Raw genomic sequence first — 24,159 nt, forward strand, 5'->3', positions numbered from 1 at the left:
CTCCAAGGCACCTGAGGGTAGGACAAGAAGCAATGGGTGGAAACTAATCAAGGAGAGAAGCAACTTAGAACTGAGGAGAAATTTCCTGACAGTGAGAACAATTAATCAGTGAAACAGAAGTTGCCTCCAGAAGTTGTGAATGCCCCAACACTGGAAGTCTTTAAGAAGATGCTGGATAGCCATTTGTCTGAAATGGTATAGGGTTTCCTGCCAAGGCAGGGGGTTGGGCTAGAAGACCTCCAAGGTCCCTTCCAACTCTGCTATTGTCTTGTATTGTATTGATCAGATAACCATGGGGATGCTGCAATGGTTGTGAAAAATGGCCATAAGTCACTTTTTTTCAGTGCCGTTGTAACTTCAAACCATCACTAAATGAGCATTCATAAATCAAGGATTATCTGAACATTCCCTACACAGATGTGAACAAACTGAGACAGTTTTGCTTCCCTGTGAACTGGCAAGAAAAATAAACTAGGGGAGAGTGAAATCATCTATTCCAGGGCTGGGCTTCAAAAACCTCAGCAACGGGTTCTCTGTCCGGTTGCGGAGTGGATGTGGCCACAGTGGGAATGGCCTAGCCAGCCTCCTGCACCATGGGGGGGAGGCATTTTCACCCTCCGCGGGCTCCAGAGGCTTTCCTCAAGCCTCTGGGAGGGTGAAAACTCCCTCCCCCTACTCCGGGCCCATTTCCGGCCTTCCGGAACTTCCTGGGGGGGGGGTCCCCCTCCCCGAGCTTCCACACAGGTCCTGCACTTACCTCACATCCGAAACGGGCTCCTGGGAGGGGAGGGGAAGGCTGGGCAGGGCCAGCCAGGGGTGGGATTCGGAGGTTTTCTGAACCGGCGATAATGTTAGCTATGGGTTCTCCCGAACGTGGGCGAACGCGTAGCAGCCCTCCCCTGATCTATTCTCCAAAAAGTATCATTCCTTTTTTTTTAAGCCCTTTTAACAGGAACCTGTGCATGGTGGAAAGGGAGAAAGGGCTACCTAAGGAATTGATGAAGGGGAAAAAATTTGGAGTTCAACCTCAGAATCGTTCAGCGATGTTGTTACCAATCCATCAAGCTCTCGTCCCGTAAACAGCCAACACCCAGTAGCCCAGCTGTGCCATTTCATGCAGCAAATGCTCTACAAACACACACACACATGCACACAAATAAATAATGGGTGCACACAAACAAATTTTCCCCTCCTAGGCTGAGATTTCAGGGTGTTCTATACCGCACTCTTGTTCCACTCCAGCTACACCACAAAGGCTCTAAGGGTCGGCAGTTCAACACAAACACAAACACACACACTAACTAAAGTATGGTATGCTAACTGGTGCAGCCCAGCCTGTTGTGAGCTGACCTATTGTTCCATTAAAACCACCGATTACAAGCAGGGCATAGCTTCAGCAATAATTAATGCCACCCCCTGGGCCGAGTGCAGGCACATTAAAAAAAGCTCTGAGCAAGCAGAACGAACAAAGGCAAATGTTCCCTGAACAGCACCAACCAATTCTCAGAACCAATTTATTATTTCGTTACTTGTTAATAATCCCCCCCCCTTTCCTTTCCCTGCAGGTTACGTTGGTCATATCTTCTCAGCGGGTTTTGGTTTTTTCTCTCAATGACAAGGTCAAGATCAGCATAAGGTAATGAGCTGCCTGTTTCCAGAGCCCAACATGGAGAAGGGATATTGGGGACAAAAAGAGAGCAGGGAAAATCAGAAAACTCCTGGCTTAAAGGTCCCCTTGGGGGTGAATTCAGCCAGAACATAGCTAGTCCTTGCCTTACGAATATAATTGAGCCCAAAATTTCTGCTGCTGAGCCAAGACAGTTCTGAAGTGAGTTTTACCCCAAATGGTTGTGTTTTTTTTTTCTTGCCTCTCTTGTTAAGTGGATCATTGCAGTTGAGAAGTTAGTGACATGGTTGCTAAATGAACGTGGCTTCCCTTATTGACATTGCTTGCCAGAAGGTTTCAAAAGGGGAATCACATCACCCCAGGACATCGTGATCGTCATAAATATGAACCGGTTGCCAAGTGTCCAAATTTTGATCACATGACCACGGGAACGCTGCCATAGTCCTAAGTCACTTGTTTCAGTGGCCCTTTAAGTTTGAATGGTTGCTAAATGAATGTTGTAAGTGGAGAACTGCAGCTCTGGCTGGGAAGTTTGCAAATGATGATTTCACGACCCTGGGATAATGCAACTCTCATAAATATCAACGGGTGCCCTAACTTTGATCATGTGACCGTGGGGATGGTGCAACAGTCATAAGTGTAAGTGCCACTGAAACTTGAATGGCTGTAGGGCCAGGATTACCTGCCTAGGAAATTTGAGATTTCAAGATACGTGACTTTCAAAAATGTGCCATGACGTGAGTATTCTAGCAGAAGGAAGGTGGAAGGAAGTGATGACTCTGAAATAAAAAGGTAAAATGCAAACACCCTGGAGTTGAGCTCCGTTTTGAAAAAAGCAGAAGTGGACAAAGCAAAACAGCAGTTGCATGCATCGGAAAACCCGGTGATTCTGCATTACGTCCCTCATAGTATGTCCTTAATATCGCATGAGGTTTGCACTAAGATCGCAATGGTGTTCTGAGGGACTAACTTCATTGAGATCAACTTGGTCACTAAATTATACATTTATCTCAGCTGGTTTTCCCACAAGAGTGTTTTGGCCAAAGAAAGAGAAATGTCAGAAATTAGAAGCAAAATGGACATCTTGGTGCTCTCCAAGCTTGGAGGTTTGCTTGCAGGTGTTTCACTACCCAGCTAGGTAACGTTATCAGGGTTGGGGAGTGAGTGAGTTGCCGAGGTTGAGAAATACTGATCTAGAAAATCTCCCGTTCCTCAAGGTCAACTTGGCAAAAGGTGCCGGATGAGGAAAAAGCACACACACCCAGTGTGTGTGTGTGTGTGTGTGTGTGCGTGCGTGTGTGTGTGTGTGTGTGTGTGTACACACTCATGTATTCTTTGTTTCCTATGGGAACCTATTCTTTTGTCTTATTCATGCTTGGCAGGCCTCTTCTTTGACTTGCTCCTACATCGCAAGTGATTTGCTCACTTCATGCAAAGCAAATGGATTTGTTTCCATCTCCCGCAGATGATTTAGGACCAGGATGCTCAGTTGGTTTAGACAAACAGTGTGATGTCACCATCTCAAATATCAGCCCATTTGTCACTCCGCAACTTAATCTAATGGAGACAAGGCTACCAGTTTAATCTAACTGAGATTCGGCTGGGGCTGAAACAGAAAAGAGAGGCTTGAATGCTTCCAAAGGAAATAAAAAATACTTCCTGACGTATAAGGCATCTGATATAAGAGATCACAATCCTTACGACAGCCAATTCATATTTTCATACTGATAAAAGTGGATTGAAATATCTGCCCAAAATGAAGGTTTTACAAATATTTCCTCATCCTGAAACAGCAACCGGTTTATGGAGGCCGGCATTCTTCATTTCAATTAGACCTGAACTATCAAACTGGCAAATTATGGGATTTTTTCCAACCCTACTTTTAACAAATGTCAAAAATGAAAATGGTATTCTAGTGCCCCAAAAACTGAAGCTCTTCCACAGCTTCTCAAAACAGTGAAGAAATGGGAAAATGCCAGGAATAAAAACATATTATTCAACTCTTAAATAAGTTCTTTGTTTTTTAGAGAGATCCAATTTCCACAAATGGTAAGAAAAACAAAAATAATAAAAGTTTCAAAGCGGAGATTTTAAAAGAAAAAATCTTTTCCCCATTGCATTTGACTTTCTTATTCTCCAGGGCTTGAGTGAGCTGTGCCTACCACCCCACACACAACTGTGTGGATACTGAGCTTGGGGATACACACGGATACACACACACACACACACACAAACACGCATACACACACACAGTGTCTGGACAGTACAGAAGCCAAAAAAAACCTCAGTTTGGAAACAAATATAAAATCACATGTTGTAAAAAAATTCAAGCTGTTTTCTTATGCGCTCACAAGTGCATAAAATATACACATTGGAAGAGGCTGTTTTCTTTGCCAGCTGTTTTGCTTCTGACCCCAAAGACTACAAAGTGCTTCAGATTCATGTTCAAAACAGTCCCTGGGAATTTGGGGGTACAAATCTAGTTTCAATCTGCAAACCCATTAAAGCAGCCTCATCTTTTTTTGGCAGTATAACAACTATCAACGATTACTCATGATACTCTATTCTTTTGAACACAGCCTTGGTGGCTAAATTCGCACACTGCATGTCTTGTTTTTTGCATGGTTCTATGGCTTGTGGAATAAGCCAATGTTCAACCATAAAGTTGGGTCACAAACTGTCTCAGGGGTTGAGTTACCAAAAAAACAAAGCACTGTTGGATTTCCGTCCATCTGGGTGGCTTCTTGAAGCCGAAATTGCCTTGTAGGGGCAAAAGAAGAGAAAGGGCATCCTTTTGATTGTAAATGGGCAGCAGTCCGTTTTGCCGATCAGGAGTAATCCTTCCTGAATGAAGGTGGAGAAGAAGACGGCCATTAATGGTCGAACCGAAGCATTGACAGGCAGTCAGAGTGGAAGAATGAAAGCACCCTTTCAGAGGAGGAGATAATAAGGAAGATATTAGTCTGTGCAGAAATGGATAGACTAACATTAAAAATAAAAGACAAAAAGAGATGCTAAATCAAAGGATGGAGCTGAGGCCAGAATTTTTTCCACTAGGGATCACAAAAGAAAAACATGGCAAAGGTGGACTATACTTAATGCTGCATATTTTAACGCCGGCAAGGCTGGTTTTTGCACAAAAATGGAAAAACAAGGAGACTCCCTCAGAACAAGAAATAATAAATAAGATACAGACATGCGCAAGATGGACAAACTGACTCTAGAGCTCAAAGACAAGGGTGAGACGGAATATCACAAAATCTGGGACAAATGGTACCGATGGTTAGAAATGAGGGGAAAAGGTCAGGACAGAAAAACACGGATAAGTTAAGAATGGGAAAATATGGTATTAAGAATGTGTGATAGGTAGGAATCGGATACGTATTTGTATGATTAGTAATTATATAAAAGAAAGGATCAACGGACAGGTAATCTGATTGACTACATGCACCTATGTAATGGATATGAAGTGTAATTGTTGTAAGATCTAATTACTATATGGAAACATTTATGCCAGAAATGTTGCACTATTTCCAATGTTTTTAATGTTTATCTAATAAAAATCTTTAAAAAAAAAATAATAACAGGCAAAGGAGAGACAGAATATTATGACACATGGAACAGATTCCATCAATGGTTAGAAGCACAAGGTAGAAGTTGGAATATGGAAAAAAGAAGGCTAGATGGACTTGGAAAGAGATACTATATAGGCATCCGTGTATTAGAATGAATATGATGGTCAAAAATGACTGTACAATGCTAGCACTGTATACATGTTATTAGTTTTTCACTTTGGTTTTCATGGCAAGTGAAATGCCAGGACAATCACACTGTTATTTTTATATATATATATATATATATATGTATGTATGTATGTATGTATGTATGTATGTATGTATGTATGTATGTATATATATATATATATATATATATATATATATATATATATATATATATATATATATATATATATATATATATATATATATATATATATATATATATATATATATATATATATATATATGTTGTATTTGTACTGATAAATAAATAAAGGGAGACTTGTAACACAAATACATATATAAAAAAGACCTGAAGAAGCTTTTTGGATGAGAAGTGAAACGTTTTCAAAGGAAAAAAACCAAAGTCTAGTTGCCTTTTGGGAAAACACCCTTGGGATAGTTAGGTGCTATAATAGAGTTGGAAGGGACCTTGGAGGTCTTCTAGTCCAACCCCCTGCTCAAGCAGTAGACCCTATACCATCCCAGTCAAATTGTTGTCCAATCTCTTTCTTTTTCCCCTTGTAATTCAGAAACATCACAGATTCTCCCAGATTCCTGACCTGTCCTCTTGGACCAACTCTAGTAGTTTCATTGGCTAATCCATCCCAGGGCCAAGGCGTCTCCCTGCTCACAGCTAGCAGAGTGCACCTCCTGCCAAAATCAAATTGCAAAGCAGTCAAGGCCGAATATAATATTTTGGTCAAAAATTGGGTGCGTCAACTCTATGTTTTGAGGTTTTGTTTCTCTTTCCAGTCACCCAAAATCAGCAACCGGAGGAGACTGTGTGTAATGAAATGGGAGGCCTGCCTCACTTTCTCCTTTGCAGCAGTACAGAATGATCTACGCCTCTTGTTATGTTTAGCGGTTGGCCGGAACCCAAGCTATTTCCCAGACCTACCCTCCCGATGTTGCTGTTTTATTATTTTGAAAATAAAATAAGCTCTGATGCTTTGATGATGATAATCTTCTTCACGCAATTGTTTCTGCTCTTGGCAGTTCCCCATATGAGGAACACAAAATCCAGTGCCCGGCATTGCTATTAAAAGCTGCTTGGACACAGGCCAATGGTATTTGTGAAGGAGGAGGAGGAGGAGGAGGCGGAGGAGGAGGAGGAGGAGGAGGAGGAGGAGGAGGAGGAGGAGGAGGAGGAGGAGGAGGAGGAGGAGGAGGAAGAAGACTACTCCTGCACCCCGGGAGCTAGCAATAACAAGTACTGTAGATGGCCTACCCAATCAATGTCAGCTTCTGCCATCGAAATATACTGGCCCCTTAAAAGCAAGGCCTTCTGCGTCTCCAGGGTTGTCCCTCAACAGCCGTTGGGAGGTGTACCAACCATCAGTCACCAAGAATATTTCTTTTGCAATGGCAGAGCATATAAAATGATGGGAAAGTCATCCATTCTTTTAAAAAACCCAAACATTTAGGGTAATTTTGAGAACTTTTGAAATCTCTGTCAACAGCTGAAAGGAGTAACCCAGTCAAGACCCTTACTCAGAGCTGGGATTCACTTACCTTCCCTACCAGCTCGCAAATGTGAGTGCACACAGCCTCGTCTGCACATACGCACCGCCTTTTGCACATGCGCAGTACTCATGCATTACATCGGGGCGGAGCCTCCCACAGCCACTGCTACCGGTTCACCCAAACTGGAGAGAATGACCATTGGCTTACCTGAAGGGTCCTTTTCTGTGCACCGCGGGAGAGTCCAAGCAATGGGTTAATTCACTCTGGTTGCCCTGGATACTGAGGAACTTTTTTTTTCTCCCTTTAACCACACCTCCTCGTGTGATTACTGCCAGAATTAATTTCCGAAAGGTCAATCTGTCGAGAGGATGGAGCGAAGGCGTCCAAGGAGTATTCAGTTGAAAAAAGAGGAAAGAATCCCCGGGCCGAAGACCAGGGTGGGTTGGACTCTCCCGCGGTGCACAGAAAAGGACCCTTCAGGTAAGCCAATGGTCATTTTCCTGTGCACCGCTTGGAGAGTCCAAGCAATGGGACATACCCAAGTTATTGTCCGATTGGGTGGGCAGAGTCAGAGTCCCGGGATTCGGTCGAAGACACGACCCCTTGAAGTACCCTCCTGCCAAAGGACGCCTCAGCCGAGGCGTAAACGTCCAGTTTGTAATGACGGATGAAGGGCGACGGGGAGGACCACGTAGCCGCCTTACAAATGTCTAGTATTGATGCCTGGGTGGCCCAGGCCGCCGTGGTAGCCGCGCTGCGAGTGGAGTGCGCAGTGATGCTTCGGGGCACTGATCTGGACTGACTTTCGTAGGCCAGGGCGATGCAGGCGCGCAGCCACCTGCCAACAGTGGAAGAGGAGATTTTCTTGCCCAGGGAACCTGGATGAAATGACACGAATAAAGACTCCGACTTCCGGAATTCGGAGGTGCGGGCGATGTATGTTTTCAGCGCCCTTCTCACGTCCAACATGTGCCACTGTCGTTCCCTGGGATGTGACGGTCTCGGACAGAAATCAGGAATCACAATTTCTTGCGTTCTATGAAACCAAGTATTAACCTTTGGAATAAAGGTAGGGTCCAGTCTCAACACCACCCTATCTGGGTGGACGGTACATAGGTCCTGGCGAACCGACAGGGCTGCCAGTTCTGAAATACGACGAGCTGACGTCACGGCGATGAGGAATGCCGTCTTTAGTGTAAGATGACGCAGCGACGTAGTGCTGAGAGGCTCGAAGGGTGGAGCGGTGAGCGCCTGCAGAACCACGGACAGCTGCCAGGTGGGATAACGGTGGACCGTGGGAGGTCGTAAGTTACAAGCTCCCTTGAGGAAGGAACGGACCCTGGGCACCTTGCTAAGGGGCAAGACCGGGTCACCGGCCCAAACGGTGGAGAGGGCCGCCACCTGTCGTCGAAGGGTATTTGGAGCGAGGCCCTTGGCAAGACCCCCTTGTAGGAAGTCCAGGACGCGGGAGACCGGAGCCGTCACCGGGTCTAAACGTAAGGCGTCGCACCATTTGGCGAAGGAGGCCCACGAGGCATCGTAGATTCAAGTGGTTGACGGTCGCCTAGCTGCCTGAATGGTGTGGATTACCTCCTCTGAGAAGCCCTCGCGCCTCAGCTGGTCCCCCTCAAGTGCCAGACGGCCAATTGTAGCCATTGGGGCTCTGGATGAGTTACGGCCCCCTGGCTGAGGGAGACTTGGTCTGGAGGAATCTTCCACGGAGGTGACAGGGAGAGGCTGACCAGGTCGGCGAACCACGAACGACGGGGCCAGTGCGGGGCCACGAGGAGCACCTCCGCCTCCTCCGCGATGATCCTGTGGATGACTTGTGGACTCAGGGGCAGCGGAGGAAAGGCATAAAGTAGGCCCCGGGGCCAAGGAGAGCGAAGGGCATCCGTCCCTTCCGCCCCCGGGGACTGGAAGCGGGAGAAAAAGCAGCGAAGTTGAGCATTTTCCCTGGATGCGAATAGGTCGACCGCGGGAGTGCCGAACCTGCGGGACAGCTGGCGAAACAGAGCCGGATCCAGTTTCCACTCTGCCGGGTCTATGGTGGTCCTGCTCAGCCAGTCCGCCTGGGTGTTGTCGACTCCCGAAATGTGGTCGGAGCGAAGAGATGCCAGATGCCTCTCCGCCCAGCGCCCCAGGGATTCCGCTTCCTTCATCAACGTCTTGGATCTGGTGCCCCCCTGGCGGTTTATGTGGGCCTTGGTGGCCACATTGTCCGTCATCAATAGGACATGTTGATGGTGAATGTCCTGGCGAAAATGCCGGAGTGCCAGGAGGGCCGCACGCAGTTCCAGAAGATTGATGCTGCAGGAGCTCTCTGCGAGTGACCATTTGCCCTGCACCACTAGATGACCCATGTGTGCCCCCCAGCCGGCGAGGCTTGCATCTGTGGTGACCACTAACCGGTTGGGCTCCTTGAACAGGTGGCCCTTGAGGAGAGCAGGGGACGTCCACCATCGGAGCGATCTCTTCACTGTTGTGGGAACGCTCACCAGTCGGTTTGAGTTGCTCCTTGAGGCCCTCTGGTGAGGAAGGAGGAGCCATTGGAGAGCTCTGGAGTGGAGGCGAGCCCATGGGACGATCGAGATGGAAGAGATCATTTTTCCCAACAGCTGTGACAGGAGGACGATCGGTACCTGTCTCGCGAGCATCACCTTGCGGGTCATGGCCACTAAGCTGTCTAGCCTGTCCTGGGATAGGAAGACCCTGCACAGGGAAGTGTCTATGACCGCCCCCAGGTGGATAAGTCTGGTGGTGGGAACCAGATGGCTTTTCTTCAGATTTAGGGAAAAACCGTGGCTCCTCAGGGTTCTCATTGTGATGCGGAAGTCCCGCAAGGCCTGCTGCCTGGACGACGACTGGATCAGGATGTCGTCCAGGTAGCACTGGAGCCTTATGGGTCTGCGCCTCAGTTGGGCTGCTACAACCGCCAGGACCTTGGTGAAGGTCCTGGGGGCCGACGACAGGCCGAAGGGAAGGGCCCGGTATTGAAAATGCCTGCCGGCATAAAAAAAGCGCAGGAACCTCCTGTGCTGGGGACGGATGGGGATGTGTAGGTAAGCCTCCTTGAGGTCGATAGAGGAAAGGAGGTCTCCCTGACGTATCCCCGACAGGATGGACTGGAGGGACTGCATCTTGAACCTCCGGTAGGCAATGTGCCTGTTGAGGTTCTTTAGGTCCAAGATGGCCCTCCAGCCCCCCGAGTTCTTTGGTACCAGGAAGAGGATGGAGTAGAACCCCCTCCCTTCCTGGTCGGGGGGGACCTGCTCTATCGCGTCTATCTCCAGGAGATGGCGAATCTCCTGGTTCATAAGCTCCCTCTTCAGAGGACAGGAAGGAGTGGGACACCGGATGAAGTTCCGGGGAGGGGGGGATAGGAATTCTAGGGATAGGCCCTCCCTCACGATCTGGAGGACCCAGGCATCCTCCGTGGTCTGGACCCAATGGTGGGCGAATAGCTGGAGGCGCCCCCCTATGGGTGACGGGCCCGGGCAGTCACTTAGATTTGCGGAAGGGCCTGTTAGAGGCACCTCCGCGGTTGGATTTACGGAAACCGAATTGTTGTCTACCTCTGTCCTTAAAGGAGGACCTGTCCTGGAACCTGTCCCCTGACTGACCGGCTGGTCGGTAGGGCGGGGAGAAGGAAGTAGAGGTAGAGGGTTCAGGGGCACGAAAGGGCTGCCTCCTGGGGTAAGGAGCGGACTTGCGGTCCTGCTTTTTTGTGGTGGAAGGTAAAATCTTCCTTTTATCTTTGGATTCAATGAGGAGAGGCTCAAGCGCCTCCCCAAATAATTTGGCGCCCTTAAAGGGGGATGAGGCCAGCTTCCACTTATGCTTCTGGTCCGCCTGCCAGTGGCGGAGCCAGATCAGGCGGCGTGAGGTGACGTTGGCCGCCAAGGCTCTAGAAGCAAATTTAGAGGCGTTAAGGGATGCGTCCACCGCATATTGGGAGGCCGCAATAATTTTTGAAATATCCTGGCAGAGGCGCAAGTCTCCTGCCGGGAGTTTGGTCAACAGTTCCCTTAGCCATATAACGGAGGCCCTGTTAAAAAAGGAGGCGGAAGAGGAGGCTTTGATGGCCCAGGCAGCCGCCAGGTGGGCCTTATGGCACACCCTCTCCGCCTTCTTATCCTCCGCCTTGAGCCCATCCAGCAGTTCTGCTGGGAGGGATGAGTTGGAGGTGAGGGCAGTGATAGGTGGTTCCACGGCTGGGAGAACCAAAAGGTCTTCCAAGGTGGGGTCCATAGAGTAAAGTTTCTTGTCTGCCCCGCTGGGGGAAGACAAGGTGGCTGGTTGGGCCCACTGGCGTTGGATTACGTCCAGGAATAAGCCTGGAACCGGGACCAGCTCTTGTTGGGGGGCCGGGACGTCGAACATGGCCGCATTGGGATTTTCGGGAACAGCATCGGCCGAAGGTTGGACCGGCTTAGGTTTAATCCCTACCCTGGTAGCTAGTTTGGCCTTACGGAGAATGGACTTAAAGAGAGTGGGTTTGAAAAGTCCGGAAAAGGCAGGGGCGTCCGGGGGGAGGCCCTCGTCTTCAGATAGCTCCAGGCCGTCCTGGTCAGCGTCCTCGATGGCGGAGGTTTCGCTGACCACGGATGACTCAAGGGACGGATGGCGGGCACGCTTGGCTGGAGGAGGGGCCGCCGGGCCCCGGGAAGTGGTCCCTGGCCCCGGAGGGGGAGGGGAGCGCTTTTGGAGGCCCTCAGCAATGCCTCTGGCAATAGCACGATCGACCAAGGCCTGCACGCGCGGTGACAGCTCGGGCTCCTGATCAGAATCTGATCCCGGGTCCCTGGGGTCTTGGAGATGGTAGTGTGAACCCCCAGCCGGGGGAGCCCTGGTGTGACCCTCTGGAACTGGGTCCTGTTCATATGACCAGGACGGGGCAAGAGAAGTTGGCTCCGCCAGTGATCTGTCCGGGGACAGATCCTGAGACTCCACCTCCTCATTCAGCAATGCCAAGATATCACCTCTGGATGGGGGAACGGGGGCCACCTCTGGGGGGGACCCTGTCCCAGCCTGGCGCCGGGCCTTCTCAAATTGTTTATCAAGGGCCCGCTGGCGTCTCTCAGCGTCCTTGGTTTTGGCTGCAGACGGGGCCTTGACAGGGTGCCTATGGGTGTCCCCTGAGATACCCTTGCCCACACTCCCGCCCCTACTGGAAGGGGGATCCTTGCTAGGGGCCTGAGAGGGGCCGGACCTAGCCTCAACGGAACCTGATGGAGGGAGTTCCATGCCAATGACCGCACAAGGATGATGCAGAAAACACAGGCAAACGGGTGGGCTGCAGCGGAATTCGACTGGCTACACTGAAAGGCATAAAGAAAAAAGACAATTATGATTAATAATACAGGTATAGGAAAAAATTAATAAATCCATTTCAGCCTAACACTAGTAGCCAAATGGGAGGAGGACACCCAGGAGGCTGAGTTATGAGGTGGGCCTGCAGCTCAGGCTGCAGTAACCCTTGCAGGAGAGGCAGGGAAGTCAGTAGGCCAGGAGACTAGAGCTTAAAAAAAGGCGAAGGCCTGGCCAGATTTTAAGGATAGAGGAAGTCCTTCCCTGTGCCGGTGCAAAGGACACGTGGTGGCCAAATTACCAGCGCCGCTGATGTCCAGTGAGTGGTGGCCGAGGGTCCGTTGGGCGGGCCCGGCGAGGCCCTGTAGCCACCAAGCGGCCTCCTGCAGGAGCGTGGCTGAGCGGCAGAGGCCTAAAATTAAAGGCGCGAACTTTTCGCGCCTAAAAATGGCCACCGCAACAGCTAGGAGCTGGGCGGAGAGGAGAGCGGCAGCCAGGATCAATCCGGGCCGCTCGTAGCTCCGCGGCGGCTGAGGGGTGGAAAAAAACGCATGGGAGTCAAAAAAACGAAAAAAACTAGGCCGGAAAATAACAACCGGGGAGGGAACCGTCAAAAAAACAAAGAAAAAACCCCCTCGCCGCTGTTGCCGCGCTCTGGGAGCAAGCGGCAAGGTCCCAAGCCTGCAAAAGTGCGAGGCTGTGGAGAAAAAACCTCCCCCACACACGCTTACCTCCTGGCCTCCTAGATAGTTGATTGCAGCAGAATAAAAGGAGAAAAGTTCGTTTTGAAGAGGAAAAGGTTTTCCAAAATTTTAGGAGAGTCCAAGCCAAGGATTAATAGCCTGAACTCAAAAATACATCCGATCTGGGCAGTGAGGAAATTTATTCTGGCAGTAATCACACGAGGAGGTGTGGTTAAAGGGAGAAAAAAAAAGTTCCTCAGTATCCAGGGCAACCAGAGTGAATTAACCCATTGCTTGGACTCTCCAAGCGGTGCACAGGAAAACCAGCTGAGTGTATCACCTCTGCCTTTACTGGAGTATTAGCAACTGCCCAACAACAGCATACTTGCACCTAGTCTCTAAAACAACAGCCCCTGGACACCAAGGACTGGTTTTGTGGAAGAAAGTTTTCCACAGACCAGGTAAGGGAAGAGGAGGGGAGACGACCAGGCAACCTAGATGCCTCATGTGCAGTTTACAATACGGTTCGCTCTCCTGTGAGAAGGTATCTGAGGTAGTGCTGAGGCAGTGGTGCTAGCACCGAGGAGTGGTTGCAAATATCAGGTGACACTTTGCTCACTCACCCACTGCTTACCTCCAGCTGTGCGGTCTGGTTCCTAACAGGCCTAGGGATTGGGGACCCCTGCTCTAAAAGACTACATGTCAGGATTCCGAGTAACACATCTGCCAAAAGCAGAACTCCAAGGCAGGTAGAACATGTTTATTGGATACATCATATCGGCACAGCTAGTGAAAACCAACTCTAAAAGTTCCTGTGGTTTTATCCTGATTAAAAGAGCAAATGCTTCCCTCCCCAGATGTCACTGGTCACATTGTCCAATGAAAGTAGCTGGCAGGCTGCTTGGTCACTCCTCTTTTCCTTCAACTGCCACCTGTTGGGATGACCTTGTTTCCCACAAGAAAACGTTTTGTTTTGACTGTTGCTCGGTCTATCTATTTGCCCCTCCCTTCCCCCTTTCAGAGTTCGTGGCAAATATGAGGCAGCAAAAGATGCCTTCAGCCAGGTTCGCTTCCGAGTTGACACGACGGAGTCCCTCCAAAGCCATTTTTACTACAATTTGGAGATGAATTTAACCAACTTGGAGAAGAATGTGGGATGTGTTGGGGCTGACATTTTCCCCCTTTACCAGAAAAGGATGGAGACAAAGAAAAGGACATTTGGGAGTTGGGGTGGGTGCTTGATGGAAAAAGAAGATAGAGTAGTAGAATTAAGGAAGTCTGTAAATTGTTAATTTCCAAGTAGGAAAACCTAGGAGTAGCAGCATACTGTAGGAGTCATGGGGAAGCAAGTATGTTGGGGTATTTCTTTTTTCCTTTCACAGTGTCCAGCTTGTTCAATATCTGTTTGTTTACTTGTATCATCATTCCCCCTCCCATGTGAAATGCTATTCTTGAGGTGGAAGTCATGTTTTTGCAGACTAAAACTGACCTGTGCATTGAGGGCTAAATCCTTAAGCACCACACCTTGGCAGGTCTTGCCCATCACATTTTCCAACATAAAAAATCGGAAATGAAAATAGAAATGGGTTTCCTGTTTTTGTGTCGGGTGGAAGAAAAATGCAATACAACCAACAGAAGGGATGGCATTCTACCTTTTGACTCCAAGCTAAAAAAAAAAATAGTTTCTTTTCCCTTAGAGTTCTCCTACGTTTTTTCATTTATTTATATCCCTCCTTTATTAAGTAAGTAATAAAGGTGACAAACATATCTAATACTCCTTCCTCCTACTTACTTATGGTAGCTGTTGGGAGATGGGTTGGTTTGAGAGAGAGTGACCAGCCCAAACTCACTCAGCCAGTTTTCATGCCTAAAGAGGGACAAGAACCAGGGCTGTCTATTTACCATGTTTCCCCGAAAATAAGACTTTAAGGGCCCTCTTCCTTAATCCGAAGGCGTGTTTTTTTTTTAAAGACTTGTCTTGTTTGAAAATGCAAGTTGCTACGATCTATCTATATTAATCTGATAGGCAGGGAGCCATCACAACAACAAAAGTGTGATGGTTAGACAAAAAGCCGCAACAGTAGTGGAAAGAAATGCACATTAGAAAATTCCGCTAGGCATCAAAATATAAATTGGTAATATACTGTACATCAGAATATAAAATTCAGATTAAAAGCACCAATATTCTTATTTGGTATGATCCCACAGAACAAGAATGAAAAGCACTGAAGGTTATTAAGCTGTACACTGACAGTGGCATGAATCAATCTGGCACATTAGAAAAGAGAAACCTTTGCTGTAAAATACAGGTTTGGAAGACAGAAATTGAAGAATATACAGTAGTGGGAAAATTGACTGTATATATTCAAAGAATAAGCAATCAAGCAGGAATGGTTCCTTTATATACAATCTATCACACAGCAAGCCAAACAAAATACTTAGAATATGTTTTTTTGCAGAAAAAGAGAAACTGATTTAATAGTGATCCAAATACAGGCAGTCCTTGATTTACAACAGTTCACTTAAGTGACCATCCAAAGTTACCATCTTTCACACTTTATGACCATTACAGCATCCCCATGGATGCTTGCAATATTTGTTTTGCAATATTTTCGGAGAGGACTTATTTTAGTGCATGCGCTCAAAAGCCCGATTGGGCTTATTATCCGGAGAGGTCTTATTTTTGGGGAAACAGGGTATCACTTATATATATTGAAATGTATCTTTTTTTTTCTTTTGTTTGTCTTTTAACTTAACCAATAAAAAAGAAAAGATCACTCCAGGAGCCAACCTCATTCTGTCAACATTGAAAGCCATTATTATTATTTGAAAATATTGGCCAGGGTTGGGAGAAAAAAGGAGAAATTGAGTTGTGGTGACATGAGACTTCAGTCCAACCAACTGGTTTAAAAAAGCCAGTTTTCAATTGACTGCAGCTGTCACGGAATGCTTGCCAATGTTCATGTAAAGAAGCTAAAGCACTATGAGTAATTTTATAGGAAGCCAAGGGACTATCTTCTCGTTCGGCTTTGAAGCTAAGCCTATGAAAACACAACGTACACACCCCGCCTCTGGCAGGCAGGCACATAAATACAGTAGGAGCTCAGGAAGGAAATTATCTTGATCTCTCCTTGAGGGATGCTCCAGAATCACTCCCAGATTCTCCTCCAACACACAGTGGGAGAGCCAGTTCCTATATTTTATTCGAGAGTAGTAAAAAGTAAGGTTGTAGTTCAGTAATAGCACATTTACTTTACATCGGGGCGGTGGTGGGATTCAAAAATTTTTTACTACTGGTTCTGTGGGCATGGCTTGGTGGGCATGGCAGGGGAAGGATACTGTCAAATCTCCATTCCAAACCCTCTCCAAGGGAAGATTACTGCAAAATCCCCATTCTCTCCCGATCAGCTGGGATTCGGGAGGCAGAGAATAGATGGGGGCGGGGCCAGTCAGAGGTGATATTTACCGGTTCTCCGAACTACTCAAAATTTCCGCTACCGGTTCTCCAGAACTGCTCAGAACCTGCTGAATTCCACCTCTGATCAGGGGTTGAAATTAACTTACCTTCGCTACCGGTTCGCAAATGTGAGCGCGCAGAATGCAGAGTGTCAAAAAGGGGACGTGATGATGTCCGGGAGAGTGGGCGGAGCCTCCTGCCATCACCGCTACTAGTTTGCCCAAACCAGATAAAACCAGCTGAATAGCACCACTGCTTTACATCCAAAGAGGCCTAGGATCAATTCTTGGCAGCTAAGACTTCGGGCTAAAATTCTGAAGTCATTGACAACAAACAACTGCTGCCAATCAACAGGTAGTCCTCAACTTAACAACAGTTCGTTTAGTGACTATTCAAAATTACAACAATACTGGAAAAAAGTGACTTATGGCCATTTTTCCACACTTACAACCATTGCAGCAACTTCACAGTCACAGATCAAACCCCCAGTTGGCTTCACTCACACGAGGCAGCAACAAAATTCTCATTTAGAATGATCCTACCAGGAAGATGATGAGACATAATAACAAGAAAGCAACCTACAGTCCATCCTATATGTTCTCCCTGTCGCTTTCATAAGCAATTTTCAATACCACCTTCGTATCAATGTGGTTGCCTGTTGTTTGTTCTCATATCCCACCATAATGAAATCCTTTTGACTAGTGACCACTGAAAGCTTAAAATGCAATTATGTGCAAAAAGATATTTCACCAAGACACGTACTCGTGCCCATAACTGAGCCAATCTTTTCTCTCCGGACAACTTTACTATTATTGCTTTTCAAGGGTAAGGATTTCAGGGGTATTCCTCCCCCCAGACATCAATCACTGAGCAAGACACCCAGCTCTACATAGCAATGCTTCCGTCATGGTGACAAATTTGGCTGCCATTTCAATATCGCATCCCAAATAAAAACAGATTTGAAAAAGCGCTTCCTTCGCAAATTGGCATGGTACATAATGAGAGAGAGTTTGTTCTAGCGGTTAGGGCACCAGGCTAGAAAGCAGGAGGCAGTGAGTTCAAGTCCCACCTTAGCCATGAAAGCCAGCTGGGTGAACTTTGGGCCAGTCACTCACTCTCAGTCCAACCCAACTCACAGGGTTGTTGTTGAGAGGAAAACAGGAGGCAGAAGGTACACTGGATATATGCGCTGCCTTGAGTTGCTTGCAAAAATAAAGGTGGGATGTAAATAAATAATGAACAAACCATGAAATACTGCCAAAAACAATTTTCAGAAAAAACAATTACTACCGACCTGCCTTCCATTGAGGACCTGTATACTCCATGAGTCAAAAAGAGGGCTGTGAAAATATCTACAGACTCCTCACATCCTGGACATAAATTGTTTCAACTTCTACCCTCAAAAAGACGCTGTAGGGCACTGCATGCCAAGAACAACTAGACACAAGAACATTTTTTTTGCAAATGCCATCACTCTGCTAAACAAATAATTCCCTCACCACGGTCAAATTATTCACTAAGGCTGCATTTCTATTACTATTAGTCTTCTCATCGTTCCTATCACCCATCTCCTCCCACTTATGACTGCAGGACTGTAACTTCGTTGCTTGTATCCTTGCGATTAATATTGATATTGTTTCCTGATTGCTTATTTGTACCCTATGACTATCATTAAGTGTTGTATCTTATGATTCTTGACGAATATATATTGTCTTTTTATATACACAGAGAGCCTATGCACCAAAGACAAATTCCTTGTGTGTCCAATCACACTTGGCCAATAAGAATTCTATTCTATTCTGTTCTGTTCTGTTCTGTTCTGTTCTGTTCTATTCATTGGAAGATTCATGCTCATTGCCAATTTAAGGTCTTGAAAAAAAGATGGCAGAAAAAAATGCAATATTTTCACGGTTTAACCAGACAAAGAAAGAGAGGGAGGGAGGGAGGGAGGGAGAGAGAGAGAGAGAGAGAGAGAGAAAGAGAGAGAGAGAGAGAGAAAGAAAGAAAGAAAGAAAGAAAGAAAGAAAGAAAGAAAGAAAGAAAGAAAGAAAGAAAGAAAGAAAGAAAGAAAAGAACCATTCTCAGCAAAAACCATTTTATATAGCAAATAGGAACAACTAAAACATTTTTTTCTAATCTTTGATTTGGGTGAATGAGAGGAAGCCTTGCAAACATGAGACCTGTTCTCAGAGAAAGGGCTCACTCATTTCCGATTCTCTAAGAAGTAGAATGTTCTAGAGATGTTCATCTTCAAAAGTCTGTATACTTTATAAATTGGACTGGCGTTCTATTGCATGTTTTCTTGTCCTTTTTTGCATTTGAGTTAATTGGGATTCCTGGCAACTACATACATAAGCTCTTGCAGGTTTCTTGGCAACATTTTCAAAAGCAGCTTGCCGTTGCCTTCTTCCTGGAACGGTGTCAGGCCTTCAAGGTTGTCCAGATCAGGAAACAGACTCCAGAAGAAGACTAGAACTATTCCTTATAGAGATAGACAGTCGAATCTTGCAAATCTGTATATTCCTTTCCCTGTCTTTTATATCCTAGAGCAGAGGTTCCTAAACTTGTTCCCCTTTAATCTTAATATACACACCTCCCCTAAAAATCCCAATATCAAGTGAATGCAGATGAACAATGATAACAATGCAATGAAATTTTGGGAAAGATGGATAACAAAAATATTCTTCCCACCTTCTCTGGACACTTATCTGCACTTCCACAATGTAGGAGAAGGAAAGGCAGAGCCTGAAAGTGGAGTCAAGAGAGAGATCAGTCTGGAATCCTTAGGTTCCACAAATGGTCAAAGTCCAACCCCTCTTGAATTCCATTAACCCTTTATGTAACGTCAATTTAGTGCTGACCATTAATTGACTAGGTTTTTGTGTGTAAGCATAAGCAGTAAGTCAGGTTAATTAGAACTTAAAGTGTAGATCTGAGTTTTTGAACATGACACTAAGGCAGGGGTGTCCAAACTTGGGAACTTTAAGACTTGTGTACTTCAACTCCCAGAATTCCCCAGCCAGCATGGCTGGCTGGGGAATTCTGAGAGTTGAAGTCCACAAGTCTTAAAGTTCCCAAGTTTGGACACCCCTGCACTAAGGGAAGTACCCAGAGGTGGGCGTCACATACTGTAACAACCAGTTTCCCAGCACCACAAACGTGAGCACCCGCGCGCTTGCTTTGCTCTTACACAATCCACAGCGTCATAAAACACAGCAATTTGCATGCGTGTGACACCCGTGCATGTTTGTGCCATCTCAAAACATGGCAATTCGTACATGCCTGCCTTCCATGTGGCATCACAAAACAAAGCGATATAAGATGGGATTGCACCCGGGTGGGTGGGCTGGCCCACTTCCAGCTGCAGGTTGCAACTACCGGTTCATCTGAACCAGTCTGAACTGGCGGTAGCCCCACCACTGGAAGTACCTCTACAGTTTGGGAAAGCCCACTCTAGAAAGACAGGAAAGATCAGCATGAATCTTTTTCTAATACTTTTGAGATCAGGGTAAGATACCCTGTCCCGGATCTCAAAATATGTTTCTGCATATTTTCCTCAAAGGCATCTCCATGGATCTCTATAAGGTTAAGGGAGAGATTAACTAGCCCGACATCAATCAACTCGCTTTGTGCCCAAAACAGACCCACCGTCTCCCAGTTTCTAGCCCAGCGCCTTTAGCCATCATGCCAAACTGGCTCTCTTAGTATCCTCATCTAATCGTTCATTTTTTCAAATAAAAAAAATCTGCAAAAGATAAAATATAAAAAGAAGAAGAAGGAAAACTGGGGAAGGTGCGAAGGACTAAGGAAGAGAAAGAATTAAGGAAAGGGCAATTTCTAACTTTCTTTGATGCCGTTACAAATATAAAATACATGAACCTTTTGATAGAAAATTCAATATCACACTGTATTTCTATAATCATAAACAATTTCTTTCAATTTCTAGCGAAGAGTCCAAAAGTGGTTTCCATTAGAAACAAAGCTAGGCAAGGTCTTTTCTTTAATCAAAGTAGTTAATTTTACCATCTCAGCCTGTTCCATTAACTTCACTGTCCAGTCTTCCTTTGTAAATCTTTCCATCTCTCTACATACAAAAGTCTCCCTGTAGCTGTCTATTTACCATGTTTCCCCCAAAATAAGACAGGGTCTTATTTTCGTGAAAACATGGTAAATAGACAGCTACATGGAGACTTTTGTCTAAGGTCTTATTTTCTTTTGACCCCTGAAATAAGCGCTTGGCCTTATTTTTGGGGAGGTCTTATTATTTTTGAGGTGCAGGAGGCGGCGAGCGAGGTCACCTCATGGCTGCTGCTGAGTTGCAATATTTTCAGGGAAGGCTAATTTGGGGGGAGGGCTTATTTTAGCGCATGCCCTCAAAAGACTGATTGGGGTTATTATCCAGGGAGGTCTTATTTTCAGGGAAACAGGGTATAAATGCCCAAGATCACAGAAGTCATTAGGGCTACAGAAAATAACCTGGGGTTTTTTGTGGGGGTATTCTTCAAAGTGACCTACACACATCAACTAAGAAGAAATGTTAAACTCTGGACTGGCCCAATTACCCACACAGGCTGCTGGAACCTTTCAGACAATAGATCAATATTGATTGATTATTTGCCATCAAATCACTTTTGACTACTAGTGACTGCCTACAGGCATAACGTATAGATCGATCGATGTATAAGTCAATAGACATCTTCTTCATTCAGTTGAGCCTTTCATCACAAAAGAATGTTCCTGGTTTTAGTTTTTCTTGGCTCATTTTTCTACTACAAGTCTCATGCATAGAAATCTTCATCACTTTCACCAACCAGAATACAACTGTGAGCAGCAGATGGAACAAAATGCATCTAGTTCATTGAGGCAATCAAAGTATGTCCAATTTTGCAGACAGTATAACAAAATGTGGCCACGTTCACAGAAATAGACTCATATTAGTCGGATAATAACAACTGTACATATCACCAACTCGAGTGCTTTTTAAATGGGGAGTGATGAGATAGGGTGATATAATATACAGACAGTCCTCAACTTACGACCACAATTGAGCCCAAAATTTCTGTTGCCAAGTGAGGCATTTGTTAAGTGAGTTTTGCCCCATGTTACGACCCTGCTGGTCCCAGTTGTTAAGTGAATCACTGCAGTCGTTAAGCTAGTGACCCAGTTGCTAAGTGAATCTGGCTTCCCCATTGACTTCACTTGTCAGAAGGTGGCCAAAGGTGATCGCATGACCCCAGGACACTGCAACCATCATAAATAGGAGTCAGTTGCCAAGTGTGTTAATTCTGATCACATGACCATGGGGATGTTGCAAGAATCATATGTGTGAAAAACAGTCATAAGACACTTTTTTCAGTGCCACTGTAATTTTGAATGCTCACTAAATGAACAGCTGTAGGCCTAGGACTCTCAGTATATCACATCTAAATTGCTTTTGCTCTTAGATCCTAGTGGAGGCTTCCCTTGTTTCTCCAGAAAATTGTTTGGGTTCATCAAATGCACCATACTTTGCCTGATTCAAACAACAAGAGTTTTTCTACTTTCCCCCTCAGTGGAAAACAGCACCATTCCAAATACTTTTATTATTTCCAGCCATTGAAATCTACTCAGTTAGCTCCCTCTGCGTCCAGATGTAAGATTAGGCAAAACCACAGTGTTAGAGAGGCATGGCCTAATAAATTACAAGACTAAAAAAAAAGAAATTGTTCACCTGTGAGGAAATCATGTTCAAGTGATAAATCTTGCATGCTTTTTAAAACTCTGTAGACAAAGCCGTCGCCACAGAATCCTATTAACTCAAGCCAATGCATCTTTGCTCTGAAAATAAGTCACACTGAGTTCAATTAGGCTTACTTAGGATTGGAAGCTACGATGTGGTTATGGAACCGAACAGGTGGAGAACTCTTCCCTAATCATTTGAACAATGGCTCTTTTCTTTGTGGGTTTTTTTCCTTTTCCTTTCTGCCTTCAGTGCTATGAAACGTCCTATTCTAAGTGTAAAGTTTCCAAAAATTAGTATTTTCAAATTGTGACTTCTTGCTTACTTTTCTCTCTAGGTGGAAATGAAAAACCTTACAGACTTTGCTTGATTGCTATAATCTAGTTTTGATGTTGGAAACCGCTGGCCTCCAGCCCCTCAGGCAGAGCGAATTGCAAAAGCTGGAACACCCAACGCTAGCTTGCTTCCAGGTATTTTGTTTTCTTTATTTATTTTATAAGCACCTTTATGATCCTTATAAATAACTCAAGGTGGAGAATTTATAAAACAGTCCTCCCTCCTTCCTCTAGTTTTTGATGTCTGGGTTGGGCTGAGAGAGAATGTCTGGCTCAAGGTCACCCAGCTGACTCGCATGGCTGAAATGGGATTAGAACTCATAATCTCTTGGTTTCTAGCCTGGTGCCTTAACCACTAGACCAGGGGTGTCAAACTTGATTTCAACGAGGGCCGCATCAGGGTTGTGGTTGACCTCAGGGGGCTGGGTGGGCATGGCCAGCTGAACATCGCTTGTGTCAGGGGCACCTGAGACTGCAGGAGGCCGTCATGTCCCAAACTGGATACCGAGAGCCCGTTTTCACTGCCAGAGCACTCGTGCCACCACAGGCGTCCCCGACACAAGTGACTTCAAGCTGGCCATGCCCACCTTGCCCCCCCCCCCGGCCCCTGAGGTCAAACACAACCCTGATGTGGCCCTCAATGAAATCGAATTTGACACCCCTGAGTTAGAAGAACACATTGATGTATAATAATAATAATAATAATAAATACTTATTTCTTAGCCGCACCCTCTCCCGAAGGACTCGGGGCGGCATACAATAAAACATATGAAATAAATATATAGACAAGACATACATATTACAAAAACATATATCAAGACATGTACAAGGAGGAGGTCAGCTAATGAATAAAAACAATAAAATACAGTGTTTAGAAACCCCTAAGTAATTGAATGCAATTAAAATACCCAAATAAAACCCGTCAGGAGCGATATAGTTAGATCAAAGTTGAGCCAGGCCAGCTACTTGGAATAGGTGGGTCTTGAGCTTTATACGAAAGGAGCTATCTATCCTTCCATCTCCACCCACCCCCCCCCAATCCAGGTACAACCGATGAAGCTTGTTGAGTGAGAAGCAAAACTACTTCTTCCTCAAATTAAAAAAAAAATCCAGTTTTTAAAAACTTATTATTTTTAAAAGCACCTTCTTGATACTTTGCCACGTGGTTGGTGGATCTTAGCAGGCTGGTTTGCAAGAACGAACGTAAATCAAGAGGAAGTCCCAAGTCTGAGTTCTGTTTAAAAAGCAGTTGTGGAGCTGGACTTTAAACATTCCTTTGTACCTAAAGCCCTTTCATGCCTACCTAGGCGCCATCACAAACACACTAAATGCATCTCTTGCGGACTTCCAAACACCAAACAATCCAAAGCGGTATTTTGACCTCTAAAATTAAAGGCCCGCATCTCAGAGAACCATCTGGCAGAGCTAATTCCAGTCTTCAAGAGGCTGCTGCTTGTTGCTTCCTAACTAGTTAAGAAAGCTTAATTCCCTTGAGAAGGCTCCAAGGAATTTAAAAGAGGAGTGGGGGAGGGCAGGAAAAGGCACCAACTACTGAAGGACAGCCTTGGCAAGCTATGAATAAAGCAGGGCTGCTAAGAGATTTAAGATGATCAAAGTAATTGAGGACAAGAGAGAACTGAACTGCTAAAGGAAGAAAACGAAGCCAACTCAATGAAACCATGCTGAGTTTGACATCACCTTTCAAATCTCCATTTCCAGTATTAAATGCTTTCTATACACAGCATAATATGCAACGTTGTTGGTTTTTAAAATCAGAATAAG

General features: G+C 45.8%; 1 protein-coding gene across 4 annotated transcripts in view; it reads right to left on the minus strand.

The window, feature by feature from the left end:
• The window catches only part of PTPRU (protein tyrosine phosphatase receptor type U), a 274,199-nt gene extending 250,410 nt beyond the window's left edge, over positions 1 to 23,789 (minus strand). For all 4 annotated transcript variants that reach the window (XM_081962455.1, XM_081962453.1, XM_081962454.1 and 1 more), the window contains exon 1: positions 23,681 to 23,789. The gene's annotated coding sequence lies outside the window, so the exon portion shown is untranslated. The remainder of the gene's footprint in view (positions 1 to 23,680) is intronic.
• Between the last annotated feature and the right edge of the window lie 370 nt (positions 23,790 to 24,159).

Source organism: Natrix helvetica, assembly GCF_964273705.1.
Source record: "Natrix helvetica genome assembly, chromosome: 9".
In the NCBI taxonomy this organism is placed as follows: Eukaryota; Metazoa; Chordata; class Lepidosauria; order Squamata; family Natricidae; genus Natrix; species Natrix helvetica.